We start from the raw sequence: 16,410 nt of genomic DNA, 5'->3' as shown, positions 1-16,410 counted from the left end.
TTATTTTATCATCATAAATGTTTTGCAGCTGCGTATGCTTGCTTAGTGTTTGCCTAGTCAGAGTTGCTGCAGTCGGTGCGACCTCCCCAGTCCAAGCCCTCCTAAACCCCAGTACCACGTCCAGGCAGGTTTTGAATATATCTCCAAGGGTGGAGGCTCCACAGCCTTTCTGGGCAACCTGCTTGGGTGTTGAGCACTGTCACAATGAGAAAGTGCTTCCTTACGTGCAAGTTGAATTTCCTATGTTTTGATTTGAACCCGTTGCCACTTGTTCTGTCCTTGAGCACCACTTGTGAAGAGCCTGCCTCTTCATTCCCTCCCATCTGGTATTTAAACACATGGTAAGTTCTCCTGAGTGGTATCTTACTCCGGCCCAGGTCTCTCCGCTTCTGCTCATTGCAGCCAGCCTGCTGTTCAAGACAACCATGCCTTCCACTGTTTTTCGTAAAATATTAAGAAGCAGTAAGGAAGAATGCTTATAACATCGCTGTTTATTTGCAAAACAATCACAACCTTTTGCAGGGTTAAACTTGACAATTTGAAATGTTATTTTATGTGAATCTGTCTCCTAAATCCATAATATCAAGACTGTAAAAGGCTGTAGAGTTAGCATTCCTGAAGTGGCTGTTGGTAGCTGACAGGCCAGTTCATCTCCAGGTTGTTTGTTCAACAGAGTGCTATGCCTATAGTGAGCAAATCATTACTGTTTAGTGGCATCGTTCCAGTTTCCACTAGAAAGGATGGCTTTGGATTCGGTAGATATACGCACTATAAAAACTTGAGGCAAAAGAGCACAGTATCTGTGTTGTCCCACTGAGGAAACAGAGAATCTTGACATAAAATCACTATTTACAAAGCACGAAACACATCCAGTTAAACACACTGTTCTTCACATTTACCCGGCAGAAGCTGTCATGAGTCTTTAGACCAGAAATATGAACCTGAAGCTGCTTTTTTTAAATTGGGACTTCCATAAAAAATATTGTCATCAGGAAATGACTATTTGTGTGTGTGTGTGTGTTAGCTAGATAACTCTCTCTACTTGAATATTCATAAGGTTTTATGAAAATTGTGTCCTCTTTTGCAACAAGTTACAGAAAATATGCAAAAGAAACCTCACGCATCCAGGAAACTAGCTATGGCCAAGAGAAAGTTTTTCAGATGTCACTAGCAGGGTCAGATAACATTGACTTCAAAATCACCACATTAAGGACGTGTTCAGCTTTAAGTACTGCACAGCCTTTGGTCACAGCTTCTTTGATTTCTGCCCATCAGCAGGTCTGGTTCCCTAGAATATAACACAGAACCTCACCTATTATTAGTGCTATTGGTAGAATTAGTACTATTACTAGTTTATGCTATTCTCTTTGTGGACATAATCTTGAGTGAAGGAGAAAAATAACCACACCTGTGTCCACTCCTATGCCCCAGCATCCTTTTACATTTAAAATGGAAAATGTTATGCTGGACCTTCAGTTTTTAATACAAATGAGGTAGTTTGGAAAAATTGTATTTTAAGAACCCAACAAACAAACACTCATGGAGCTTCTCTGGGAATAGTATTCTGCATAGACTGCTGGAGTTATAATTGATTAGATGCTTCTCTAGAAATAAAATGTTATGTTCCATTGAAATTCTATGTTAGTCTGGCTTTCGCAAATGTCTTAGCTAGTTTGTTTGGTTATGTTTGTTTTATGGGGATTTATTTCAAATCCATGATTGCATCAGGATAAAGTATGTTTTTTTTCAGATGTAACTTTGTCATAGTAAAAAGAGATTTAACGCTAAGGAAACAACAAAAAAGAGGGTAATAAAACATATCAAGCCATAGCAAACATTTCAACCCATATAGAATCAGTAAGCACATTTTAAAGGGATTTATTTGCATTTACTGTTCTGTTCACTTCTGTTAGTAAATTCAGTAAGGTATTGGGTGCTAGGTATATTCCAGTTCTTTACATTTTAAATCATAGTAACCAATTAGCCAGTTTAAAGTTCCTATATTTCACTAACACCCATTATACTACAGTAGGTAATAAAACTGCACATTTGTGCATAATTTTTAAACTCAAATTTAAAAGATCTTTTCCCAAATATTAAGTGATACTGGAAAATATGTGGAACACCACTTTTTTGTTAATCACAAAGTTATTTTTAACAACATTTTTACCATCATCTTCCTCTTGATCAAATTGATTGATAATTAAGTATGTTTAGTACCAGCTTGACACTGCAGAATTCCTAAAAATCCTGTGGGCACATAAGATGGAAGCATCAGAGCAGGGGACTGGTGTCTCATGCCATGATATATGACATGGAACAAAAGGTCTTCATCCTCTTCAGCAGATGCAGAATGATCAGTGAGTAATTGAAGAAGGCAACAAATGCACAGAAGGCAACGTGCAACCAGCACATTGTAACATGGCATGGGAAACAAGGAAAATGCCTGCAATATGTTGGTAAGATTCCTGTGCTTCCACCCACTGCAATATGAGATTAAAGTTCAACCTGGGTAGCAAATAGAGCTGGAAAGCTTCAGATGTCACTACAGGAGTATGATCAACTCTCTGTCCTGATAAATAATGCAGTATCTCAGTGCTGGAACTCACCCAGTCCAGTTGTCTCATCGATAACAAACTTGTTCCTTGTAACATTAAATGACTGAAAAATGTATGAACTGCAAGGCCCGGTAAGCTACAGTGTAGTGAAACTACAAGATGAGCAAAGTTTGCTGCAAGCCTGTGGCACTCCGCCTAAAGTACTGAAGAAGGACAAAGAGAGATTAGGGAGGCTTGAGGTTATTTGCTCTCCTCTTGTTAAGCAAGATGGCAACTAGGAAAACTAGCAGTAAAACAAGCCTCTGCCTTTCCAAGGGAAAAAAAAATAATGAAGAGAGAGGAATCTCAATCAAGAAGTTCTGTTCAGATGCAACAGATCCTGCCAAAAAATTGAGATTCTTGCCAAGAAAGACAAAGAAAAGACACTGGAACAAGCTTAAAGGAGTGGGTGTTTCTGGGATCTTTTAGTCTCCTGTTGAATAGGTCTTTTAAATGGTTTTCTTCAGAAGTTTCAAAGTGCTAATAAAGTAATACTTGCTTGGAGAATAAAGATGCAGCAAGTTCTATGCCAAAGATTTCTTTTAATAGTACAGATGAATTGACGGGAGTGTCTAACTGCCTTTTTTCTCTTCAGAGAGAAATTTGCCTGAATATCTCAAAGGGGGTCAACGTAGTGTTCTGGGCTGTCAGGAAATGAGAAGAGTTCTGATGGTGCAAGGTCAAAACTCTTAGCCAGTGGTAGACGACATAGCTGTGATAACATCATTAGCACACAGAAGAAAATATTACTGAAAGCAGACTGCCTTGACAGATGGAGAAAGCCTGGAAGATATGACATGACAGACAGATACAGGCATAAATGATCTCTGGAAAATGCTGCACGTGGAAGAGATTAACCACCTGGAGTCTGCTGGTGATGTCAGTCTTCCAGGCATTTAGGATGAGAGCTCATAGATCCAACCCTCCTTGCAAGCATATAATGTTTTATGCTGTGTATTATTGGAAAAAAGTCAATCAAGATCATATTTTGCAAGACAACTTGCTACTTAGTTGGCATTAGATGGTAGTGAGGTAATTAGGGTTTTTGCTACTTGACTTTGGATAAACTGGAAGAATTCTTGCAGAACCTTCTACAAGCTGGTTGACTGTTAGGGAGTTTGGGGACACCAGTTTCCTAAGACAGGAACACTGGCATGGAAACCTGCTTATATACTTGTAAAAAAAAAAAAAAAAAAAAAAAAAAAAACTATTAAATTAGAAAAAAAAAAAAAAAGTATCCAGAGAGAAGGATGAATAAAAATGCAGAGAAAGCAAGTGAAGATAACTCCAGATGTTTCAAATACAGATGTTACAGCTTTGTCAGTCTCCTGTGCAGAAACAAGTGGCAGCTATTGCCTTGTTCTCATGGCCAAAATTCATGGGGGCAGCTGGCTGCAGTTGTACCCAGAAGGGTGAAGAGGAACCAGTCTGCTCCAGACTGCCAAATCACCCACAGTCAGACTCTGCACCAGTTGTTGCAGAAGCATGGGTGTTCCTTGTCATCTTTCAGTATTCAAAGGTTTAGTTAATTGTTTTGCCACAAGAAGTACACCTCACAACATCTGTTTGAAAGATAATATTGTTGGGAGGGAGAATAGATATCAGGGATTTAATTACCAGTGAGTGGGACTGGGAAGGGGCTAGATGCCAGAAAAGAATTATGGAAAGGAGCAGGTATCATCCAGTGCTTAAAAGATTCGTGAGAAGTGGTCAGACCAGAACTTACAGACTGGGAACTGTAGAAGTTGATGGTTCAAACCAATGTGTGGAATTAAGTATCCTGTAAGGTCTGTATCAAACTTTGTGACATAACCCCGAGTAAGGCAAAAGGCGTGTATTCAAAACTGCTGTAGATTTGTTTGCAAGAATAATTTTTCGGTGTGGGGGGCATATTCGTGTGAAGACAGATGTTATGGCATGTTCTAGACCTGTTCCATAAACTTGATCAATTTAATCCCTAAGGCCCTAAGGCAACTGGTTCAGCAGTAGAACAAGTGAGCCTTTCAGACAGGTTGTATTGCACTACGGGCTTGTGAGCTGCTCTGGTGTTAGTGTACCAAATTATCCATGGTAAGGTAATACAAGTATGAATAAGTATCCTGGGAAGTAAAAATTGTGTCTTGCTGCGTCTTTAATGGATGCATGCATTTAATTAGCTACAATCCTTAATGAATATGAATATTTAGAGAATTTTCTGTTTCTGGGAAAAATTGCTGCCTCCTCTCTGATTATAATAATAAATAGACTGTAGATAAAATATGCCAATGGTATTTTGGAAATAGAATTAATCTAGAAATTCTGTTTCCTTTTGTACTTCTACAGTTCTCTAGTGTGACCTGTGAAGGATCCTTCAGCACTATCTGCATGTATAAAAGTAACAAACATTTATAAAAAATTCACTTTGAAAGTATGTGAAAGTTATTTTAGATTGCTATATTTTTAGATTACAAAAGACATGGTCAGTTTGTTGAATACTGTGGCATCTGGTAATAAATTACCAGTTCATGCAAGTCTACCTTTGTTCTTACAACTATCAGCTTTGTTTGTCCCCTGTGTTTATTATATGAGTTGTTGTGCCTAGATATGTTTAATCTATGTTTTTATTAATTCTAACATAAAATTAAGCCTACCTGGCTAAAACATTCATAGAAAATATTAAATATATGGATTATTCTACTAATACAAGTACACTGTTTCTGTCCAAGCAGTCAGAGAGCAGAGTCTTTTCTAGATGTAGCTGTAACTTTAATCATCTTTGGTAACAAGCATGAGATGCTTGCTGTATGCTTTCTGTTTGTAAGTACAAAAAAGAGTCATTTCAATGTTTATGATCACAGATGAACATTTGCCCTTCCAATTTTAGGTTATTTTTGTATAAATACAAAAGGAAAAATAGCAATGACAAAACATTCTGCACAGAAACATGAATTATTCAAACACATTCTGTGGCTGATCTGAAATACAAAATGCTGCAGTGCATGAGCAGGTTCAGAAACAATAGAGTGAAAGTGACTGTGGACTCCTGTTACTTAAAACTTGGACCAGTGACTTGCTTTTAATCATTTTGCTATCAAACAATCTCTAAAATATGCTTGCAACTATGCCAAAATTGTGGCGCTTCTAGGTCACAGAAGCAAGGTGAAGCAGTTCTCTTGTGGTAATCATCCCACTGATACATTTGCAATAGTGTTCTTCAGATAGGTATTATGGAGAATATATATTTGATATTTACTCTTCACCTCTGTCATAGTGCACAGTATGTTTTACTTTGCTCTAAGAGCAATGTGATACTGAATGTCCATTCTGTAAAAACTGGATTCTCCATGAAAAAACAGAACATTTAACAGACTTGACCCTCAGCATTGGAAAATACCCTCCCAGAGCACACTGATGTAATTCTGGTGTGATGTCTGTGCCTGCTGTGAGGCCCTGCCGGTCTCTGTAGGCTCCGGGAAGGATACTGCTCAGTACCTGGCCTGCATGAAGTGCAAGCATGCTTCCACCCTGTGACAGCATTCCAGTAAATATACATTCCTCACACAACTAGTAGTTTAATAATTCTCATCTCTCTCTCTCTCTCTCTCTCTCTCTCTATTTTTTTTCCCCAAAAGTCTTATTCTGTAATCCCATCAAAGCTTAATGATAATATTAACGTCAACAACTAATAGTGCTACTTTCTATCATGTGTCCCTGTCTATCATCTATCCAGATGCATATTCATTTTGAGGGAAGAAATTCTGTAATTGTTTATTGGAAAGGCTTCCTATTACTTGAGACCTTTTATTATAAAAATAAATAAATAAATAAATAAAAATTTGGACATGGGTTTTCATTTATAAATCAATTTTTTTTTTTTTTTTTTTTAAAAGAATAGAACTTCTCTACTACCAGTTCTACTAGGTCTTTCTCTGTGTTTGTTGTTTTATCAAAGCCTATCTCCTGGAGACAAATTATTTTGTATCCTCTTTCCTGAAAAAAAATCTGAAAACAAATACGATTCAATCATATATCTGATGCACAAAAACTCTGTCAAATGTAACTCCTTACATATAAATGAATTTCAGCTGCATGTAAGTTGTGGTCTTCCTCATAATTTCTTAAATACTTCAGGCTAGCTCTATTGTGTTGCTTTAATTTCTCTTAGACATGACACCAGGATGTGAAGAGCATTTTCAATAAAGGCAACAATGTACTGCTTGCTTCTGGCAGTGTCCTGTGCACGCTTCATGCCACCTTCTCAGAGTCAGCTCTGCACACTGTGTAGAGGACTGAGGTTTGTCATGGTGGGAGTTGGAAAAAGAATAACATGCTTGCAAAGACATCACAATTGCAGTTGAATTCATCATGAACTTAATGTTTTTCCATTCTTCTTTTATGAAACAGATTGTTCCCAGTTGCTCCTGAGCCTGCCTGTTATGGAAGTCAGGTTGCACCTCTCAGGAACAGTGGCAAATCCCTGGGGTAGTGCTTATGCTTTACAACGGCGAGGAAAAGATTGTGAGAGAAGCAAACTGGTCAACATTGACATGTATCAAACTGAGAGGGATCTGGATGATATTACAAAGGGAGTTACAAGTGGTTTTCAAATGAGGACAAAAACCCAGCTGAAATTCTTCAGTTACAATAGGCTGCAGCATAAAGTCCTCCAAACTATTTTTTTTTGCTGTGACTTCTGTATTCCTTCCTCCTTTAATCTATTCCAAATGCAGCTGTCATCAGCATCCTAATGCATTTGCCGTTTCACACTTTTCTTTGAATCACACTTTTCTTGTGTTGCCCAAACGGGAAGTGAAGGAGAGTGGGAGAGAAACATCAAAACAATGGTGACAAATCCTGAAAGATCTTGCATTCAGAAATAGCTCTCAAAGGTAGTTAGTTGAAAAGGAAAGCATAAGATTTACAGTCACTGAACAGGGCAATGTAATTACTTACAGGGTCTCAGAGTCATGGTTGGTTTTCTTTTCTGTTTTTCCTGTTATCTGCCACAGCTATTTGTAGCATTTTATTTCGGACTGCATTCTTACAAGAGCAATGCGTGCCAGTGTGTTTGGGCAGCTCCTACCATCCTGGAGCCTTGGTTCTGATTAGGCCTTTCGACTTGTTCTGTAAACCATATTCAGTGTGAATGTGAAAAAGAAAAAAAAAAAAAAAAGACTGTATGATCAAAATATTTTGGTGAGAAGTACAATGGCTGCTGATGTAGCATTTCACTAATCCTCATAACCACTTACATGGCAGTAAATCTCACTTTTAGTGTAGCTGAGACTGGCAGTGCGTTTTTGATTCCATTGCAAGATGATCATAATGTCAGTCTCTATTTTTAATCTGACACTCTCATTTCCGAAGCTAACCGATAATAATTAAAAGTGACAAATGCATTTTTTTTTTTCACTCTGTTCAGTGACTTGCAGCTATGTCACCAAATGGGAAATGCAATTGCTGAAAATTAGCGGAAGTCATTTTTCATCCTCCCTAAAACCTGCCATAGATTTATTTCAAACCTTCTGCCTTTCCTTCGTTCTGGCATCAAAGAAAACCCAAAAAAAAGAACCATACAAAAGGTTTTATCCCTTTAAATGTTAGATTTCTAAAATTTAAGAATAGCACAGTACTCACTGACAATACAATTATAGCTACACCCCCTTAGCAACAACACTTTGACCATACTTTACGGTTGTATATGAGTGTGCCCTATTAAGTCACACTGTTTTAATTGTCACAGCTCTTAACTGCTTCATATCTGTAACAGAAAAAATACCGCAAGAATTTTGGGGTTTGTATAGTGAAACTAAAGGTAGGGCCAGGCAACAGTGGAATATATGGGTGGTAGAGCCAAAAGGGAGTTCATGTGATTTATGCAAGTATGAGCTTTAAAAATGACAAAATCCAGTAAAAAAAAAATCAAAGCGAAGAACAAGTATTGCAGAAACTTTAGGAAGGACAAGAGGAGTTTCTGTTGTGTCCGAAGTTTATTATCAGGCCTCCCATAAGACTCCTGGACATTACTTTTTTAATTCTGTTTGTCATGCCGGCTTTTGTTTTGTGTCCTGCCTTGCACCACAGGAATGGTGTGCAGTTTGCACTTAGTTTTACGTGTGTTCAAAGACAGAATGGGATCTGACCTGAGAGGTGACTTGGCAACATTTTTTGAAGCAGATGCCAGTAATAGCTGTACTTGTAGCTTGTTTGTTTTTCTAAAGAAAGTATGTAGTGTGCTAGATGGGCATTTTTAAGGACCAATTTGAGAAAACATGTAGCTAAAAGCACATAAATAAATAAGTACTGACTATATGTTTTCCTATCTAAGAATAAATGGATTATTCCACAATCCACTGAGGTACAGTTTACCTTTCTCTTTTTCTTTTTCACCCCGTTGGCTCTCTCTCTCACTCTGTTTGACTTCCTTACATGTGGGGTAAAGGATTATTTGTCTGAGTGTGTGATTATTCTTCTTTCGTTCACAGAATCACAGAATCACAGAATTTCTAGGTTGGAAGAGACCTCAAGATCATCGAGTCCAACCTCTAACCTAACACTAACAGTCCCCACTAAACCATATCCCTAAGCTCTACATCTAAACGTCTTTTGAAGACTTCCAGGGATGGTGACTCCACCACCTCCCTGGGCAGCTTGTTCCAGTGGAACAAGCTGTTGTTCCAGTTGTTTCGTTACTGTAAATAGAATGGGAGTTTGTATAAGACGTGCTGTATTTCCTGCATTCAAATACAATTGTTTCTCTTTACCTCACTTTAGACAAAAGACATAGTGTATTATGGCTTCACGCACACATTTTGAGAGTAAATACGGATCTTTTGGTGGGAACTACTCAGGGCCACAACTTTCTTCATGCTGTCACAAGAAAGAAGGAGCTGTAACAAAGTAATATTTGGATCCATATAGTCTGGTTCCCTCCCTAGATGCACACAGTATAAAGTTCCATCAGAATTTCTCACAGGGAAGTCCTACTTTTTTTTTTTTTTTTTTTTTAATCACGAGTATGTCTGATGCATTTTTAATCTTTTTTTTTTTTTTTTATTTGCACTAAATCCTTCAGATCTCAAAGCAGCATTACACAACCTGTTAAAACCAAACAAATTGCCTGTCCCAATATTGTTATCATATTCAATATCAGACATGGGAAGTGGTGAATGCACCTAAACCACATTATCAGTAAGACAAAGGAAACTCAGTAGACAGTGTTCACTCAGCTCACATGTTTTTGAAACAGAAGTCAGACCAGGGCACCAGGCCATCTGCAATAGCTGTGATCAGTCCCAGACAGAAAGCTTAAAAAAAGCGGGTCCTTAGAAACTTTCAGGTCAGTAATACATAAGGACATCAGTCTGTCAAAATTAGCTGTTTCACCACTGAAAATCTTGATTCTTGTTGGCAGATTGTAGAGCAAAATTAAACATTTGGCCACCTCCTACTCATGACTGAAATCTGTGCTTTCATTTATGTAGTTTTTCTGTCTTTAGAGTCTTCAGCTATGGAAGTGCAAACCATTTTGAAAAAAGTGGAAGAGAAATAAGAAACCCTGTCCTGAATGGACTATATGATTTTTGCATTAAATCTGCACGAGTAACACAGTGAGGGTAAAATTAGATGTAAAAATCAAAACTGGCAAAATGAATCCACCCAACAGTAAGGCTTGCTTCACCTCAACAGCTATGTCTGAAGGAAAACTAAGAAACATTTTGTTGGAAAAAAAATGGGGAATTCAAGTGTAATAGATATTTAATAATAAAGCTTCTAAAAGGTTTATGTATTGTTAATACATAAAATGTTATGTATTGTCCCAGTGCTTACAGAAGTCTCTTCATCACTCCATCCTTCATCTTGTCACTTGAGTACTGAATTATGCAGGCTTTGAAGGAGGGGGTCATGTTTTCTTCTTCCTTTGTAGACCATCTAGTACCACTACACCTTCATTTGGATTGTAATCCTGGGGCATACTACAATATGAGGACATATATATAATACTTTTCTAAATGAATAAGCAGCGTTCAGTACCAGATAAAAGCAGATGCTGTCATATCCCCCAGACTGTATTTATCTCAGTAGTCAAATGTAGTTTGCTAGTGACCAGACATACTGATTTTCATCTTCAAATAATATATTTGGATGAATGCATGATGAAAATAAAATCATCCAGCTCCTCATTGGGATTGTGTGAAAATCTATTGGGACAAGTTAACGTGAGTAATCGGCACAAAAGCAGACATGGCTTGTAATTTGGCTTGTTCTTAAGGGGCTTAGTTTTTCTGGTACAACTTTGTTTGGGGATCAGTGCTCAGTAATACGTATAGGGCTCTGCATTTGCTTGAAAAGCCCCATGTTACATTACTGAAACAACAGGCAAAAGGCTGATAATAGCTTTATTCAACCTTGCTGAAAATGTTAAGTCTAGTAACAATAAAGGCTTAACTGTTCTACACGCTGGCCAACTAGCCTTTGCTTATTACAGAAAACAATTGCAAGTATTTAGCATTTCAGGACATATAAACCAGAACTACTCAGGGATGCAGGATATGAATATATAGCCCCGGTGCTTCTACACTGTTTCTGGAATGGCAGAAATGCACATTGCTTTAGTCAATATTGGTAACGTCACCTTGGAAAGCTATACAATATAGAAATTTCAAGTTTGCTTTCATGCATTCGGGTGAAACTGATGAGATTGTTTGAAATTTTCTGAAACTCTAGGTACTCTTAGGCAGGATTTAGGCTTGCTCATTTTGAACTGGCCTGGCAGGGTAAGGAAGGTCCAAGGGTCTGCAGCTGGTGTTGCCCACCTGAGACAGGACTCAGGGATGACTTCCAGCTGCTGCTTGCAGAACTCAGTTAGGCTGAACGTGCATCCATGGAGCTGGATCCATGGCTGGTTTGCTTACTGCAGTTATATCAGCTGGTTTAATTAAAAAAAGAAAAAATCTTTCTTACTGAGTGTTGCCTCATGCCACTTTTCTGTGGAGCACATGCATTGGTTTAGTGAGCAAAGGACTTGTAGCACGTTGTAATATAAAGAGCACAGAGGCTGTTTGTTTACAACTGTAGCAATTGTGGATTCCTGAACAGCTCATGCTCGTAAATTAAAATATGATGTAAAATAAATCATGGCTTAGAGAAGGGAAAAAATAAAAAAATAAGCTTTTTTTTTTCTTTAGTTTCATTTTTTTTTCTTCTGATCTTGAATCCCTAGTTACAATTAAAATTATTTATTTTGATAATTCTTAGTATGAAAAGCAGCTTTTTTGTTGTGTTTAGTTGATTGATTATAGGTATTTGTTTATTTATTTCCTCAAAGGTGCTTTATCTAATCTGATCTAATTTGTTGTTGCCCTTAAGCTATGTTCTTTATTAAAAAATAAATAGTTTCCACTCACTCTCAGCTGTTCAAGACTTTGGTTTAAATTCTTGAAGCTAATTATGATACTGTTTTAATTTTAGAAGTCAAGTATTGTCTCCCCCTCTTTTCTGCTTTTAAACCTTTTCTCATCTCTCCAGTCCCTTTCTCTGACCCTTCTTCCCCTAGACTGTGAGCATGTGAAAAGCTGTGTTCAGGTCACTTCTATTAAATACTTATTACATTTTTCTGTTAAATTCTTTCCTGCAGAAATTCTTTTTACTATTGTTTGTGCTTTCCTTTATTTGCTGTTATTCATCCTGATTTATCTAACATACAATTTAGAAATACTTCAGTTGAGAATAAGAAAACTTTGTGAAGTTAGGAAATTATTTCTTTTATCTTAGCAGAATGTAATTGTGCACGTCATTTCAGCTACAAGGAAAACCTACAGGACTCTCCATTTCTGATGAGACTCTTCCTGCAAGGTTTAAAAAACAATCCTTGCAGATCCACCAGCAAAAATGTTGCCTCTTCTACTGTGGCATTACCAACGTTGGCAATGGGTTATGTTCACAAGGACAGAATGGTCTTGTCACAAATAGTGGCAGATGATGACAGAGCTTTTTGAGGAAAAAACATAGGTTTGCATACAGAAAAAAACAATATATTTCCATAACCTTCCTCTCAGGAGTTGCTGAGATATAATCTATATATCTGGCATCCATGTATAAAATCTATTGACTTCATAATTTCTTGGGATTGCTTACAGACTGAAGAGCTGAGAGTTTGGTTTTCTATTATGTCCACAGTGCCTGATACACACTCCCTGGAAGCCAGAGAGCTGTGCTCATAGCACTTCTGGTATTTGCAGACTAGCAGTTCTGAAGTTATTTTAACAAGTATTCAGTTGTGATACTGGGATAGCATTATGCCAGAAAGTAGTTGGTATGATTGCCTGTAGAATAATTTCTGAACATCTCTTTTTGGAGCATGTGGCTCTTATTTTTTTTCTTTGAGCTATATGAATTCTCTGCTGCATGTGTTTAGGATCTTCAGAGTTTTCAGGGGGCCTTTTTCTCTATTTTTGATTTGAGAAAACCAGTAGGTCTCATGTTACTGGCTTGCATTGTAAGCACTGCAATGTTCTGATTAAAAGCTTTCCATCATGTGAGAGGAAAAAAAAATAGTACTGCAGATGCCCAGGCTAAATTCATCGAATCTATGAGGAAAAGAGAAAGAATGCTTTGCTGAGGCTGGGATCACATGCCCCGTACTGCCAGTGTCCTAATCCAAGGCAAAGTGAAATGTTTCATAGCATCTATGAAAGCCATCACAGTGCTTGGGGCAATGAGGCATCAAGCCAACACCTCCTGAATCACTTTTTCTTTGGCAATCTGTTTGTGCTAGAATAACAGCATTTCCCTGTTTAGAGGGATATGGCAATATTTTCACAGATGTCCTCACTGGTCATTTTATTTTTGAAAACTGAGCTGCAGACTGCAACAGCAAGTGCACCAAAAATATTCCCTTATACACCACCCATTCCTGGGGTTTGGGACTCAGCCCCGAACAGCTCAGCTGCCTTGTCACATCAGATGATCAGATGGCATTTTGACATCATTTAGCCTCTGACCTTCGATTTCACTCTCAATAAGCAGAAAACCAAACATACCCCACAAAACACCGAGAAAATAGAAGCTGCGACTGTGTCATTCCAAAACGAATCCCTATCTCTACAGATGAGACATTTCCCCGCTTTCACACAATAGATGCTTTTATTTATTACTATCAAGACTGTAGCCAAACAGAACAATCTCTCTCTGTATAGAGATACATTTTTTTTTTTTTTTTTTTTAAATTTGCCAGTGGGTTTTAAATTTGTTAATTAGCTGAGTGGTGATTAATATGACTCAAATAACTGGAAAATCTCATAGTCTCGTGATCAGAGGGCTTTTCAACTGACTGGTCTACAAGTCCTCACCCACCTCATAAGTACAATGGTGTTTAGTAGAGAAAGAAAAAAGTAAAATAATACATATTGGTCAAATTGACAATGCTTGCTGATACTTGCTGTTTAAACCAAATTACCATACTTGCTAAATGATACATTCCATTAGGCTCTTCAGCCAAAAAAAATATACTAGTTGCAAAAATTAATAGATTATTTTAAAGCAGCAGAGATTTCTATTTCATTTCCAAGTTTCTCAGGTCATACTGAAGCACCATGCTTGCAATGGAGGTCCTGCTCCAGAACATACACTCTCGTCTGTATTTTGTGTATGTTTTGTTACACAAGAAAGTCCTTCAGCTCCCTAGTGTCAGTCAATATACTTTTGTTTTCAACATGTAGTCATTGTTATTAAAATTAGGTTCAGATGTAAGCTCTGTAACAACATACAAATAACAGTAGCATGCTATGCCTTGCTCTGATCACTCTGTCTGTCAAATCCTTGTTTTCCCTTTGGAGGCTTGTGCTGAACTGCTAAACACTCCTCCTCTTCCTTCCCTCTCCTTCTTCTGAAGAAACAAAGCCAACCCTTGACCCCAGCTGAGCTGCTAAGCTGGCCAGCTGGGGAGCAGGCCACTGTGAGAAGCCTTTCTTACCAGTCAGTCAATTTGTTGTTTCATGCAAGTCAGCTGAGTCCAGCTTAAATCACCAAATCTGCAGTTGGTAGTAGCTGGTGTTAAGCAAACATTTTTTTAAAAGCTTGAATCCAGACCTTCGTTTGGTAAAAAACACTTGGTGTCTGATTGTTTCCTTGAAACATCATCCACTGAGAAGAGGTATCAAGCTGGGGGCAGAGGGCAGTAGAAGATCTGATATGCAAATACAGCTGAGACATGGAGTGGTAAATTACAGTTTCATAACAGAACTACCAATTATCATTAGGATACAACTTAATCTGCTTAATTAAATCAGATGGCAAGTGTATACAATACAAAATATGTGCTTAAGGTGATAAAAATCACCTTTGCTTGAAGATAAGTGAGAAATACTGCCAGAACTTCACTTCTATGCGTAGAACTGAAGGGTGCTATAAAAATTATGTTCAGATCAGATTTGTTGGTCTAAGCAGCTTCATTTTTGTAAGGATTCTCAGTATGAGCAGCCTCTGAGTCTTACTCTTTATCAGGCTTGCAAGAGATGCTCTTGTTGAATTTGCTGTAATATTACTTTACTGATTCTCAATTTTAATGCTTTGCCAAATACCTGGAAAGAAAGCACGCGTGTGGCATAAGGCATCTTCTGTCATTACAGAAAAATAAAATTATCTATCCAGACAAGCAGCTGGAAATTGGTGTATTTTTACTCTCTTCATAGTCTGTGGTGGCCAGACTTTATGTCTGGTCTGGTCTGAAAGCAGGGCAACCATGTAAGTGAAGTGCTCTGTCTGTGCAATGCCCTCCAGAAGACCTTACTTGCAGGAGCACCACACTGCTGTAATGAAAAAGTTTCCCACAGCCAGGTACGAACCTGATACCGATGAATTGTCTGCATTCATCAACAGAGCCTGATCATAAGTTGTATTTGAAACAAGCAATATAATTTAACTGATGGATGCACCGTTGCACAATCTGCTCATGGCCAGAAGCAGGAATGAGATGGCAGCTGCACAAATATCAATAGCTAAAGCTGTTAGGGTACGAATGTTTTCAGCTTTTAGTCCACTGGGCTTATTTCAGTAAAATTTGTGTTGATACCAACAGACTCATTAAAATTAAGGTAGCAGAAGGTGTAACACAGAAGGTTGTTCTGCAATTATTACTGCTAATTCATTATAAAACAGAAAAATGATGAATTTTTAGATTGGGGCCACATTCCACTGCAGGCCCCCTCTTTATTGTATCAGCAGTAGGTTTCCATCCAGGTCTCAGACCGGGTTTAGCATTCCTGTCATCAGGTGCCATGTTATGACACAACAGTCTGAACAGCCTCTGCTTGCAAAAAAAGCAAAAATGTTAATCTGTTTTTTGTCAAAAGCCAGAGGGAACTCATTATTGTGGCTTGGTTACATAAGAGAGAGCAGCACAGTTGTGTTATTATAAGTGCATTGCAGTGGGCAAGGAGAAATTATCTTGTACATTAATTGTTTTAATGCATGTCATTTAAGAGAGCTTGTATATAAACAGATCTTAGCTAATGAAGGAGAGATAAATTGTCATGTTGCCTGACCTGAACCAATTAGATTATTTATCACAGTTTAAAGATATAAATGGTCATAAAAATAAATGTTACACAGTAAAAGTTTATTACATTATAACATTATGAATTAATTTTATTTCTATAAGTATTAAATGACTGTTCATCTTGTGGATGTTCAGTATTAAGAATGTAATTTTGAGATACCAAAAAGCAAAAATATCGATATTTTGTTAGCTTACTTTTTTAAGAGCATCTATAATAAAATCTTTGTTGAGAATTATATAAATTTTAACACAAAATTTACCAAAATAGTTTTGAAT

This window comes from Anas acuta, chromosome 2 (assembly GCF_963932015.1).
Source record: "Anas acuta chromosome 2, bAnaAcu1.1, whole genome shotgun sequence".
Classification (NCBI taxonomy): domain Eukaryota; kingdom Metazoa; phylum Chordata; class Aves; order Anseriformes; family Anatidae; genus Anas; species Anas acuta.
The sequence above is the reverse complement of the archived record's forward strand: the minus strand, read 5'-3'. Positions refer to the sequence as shown.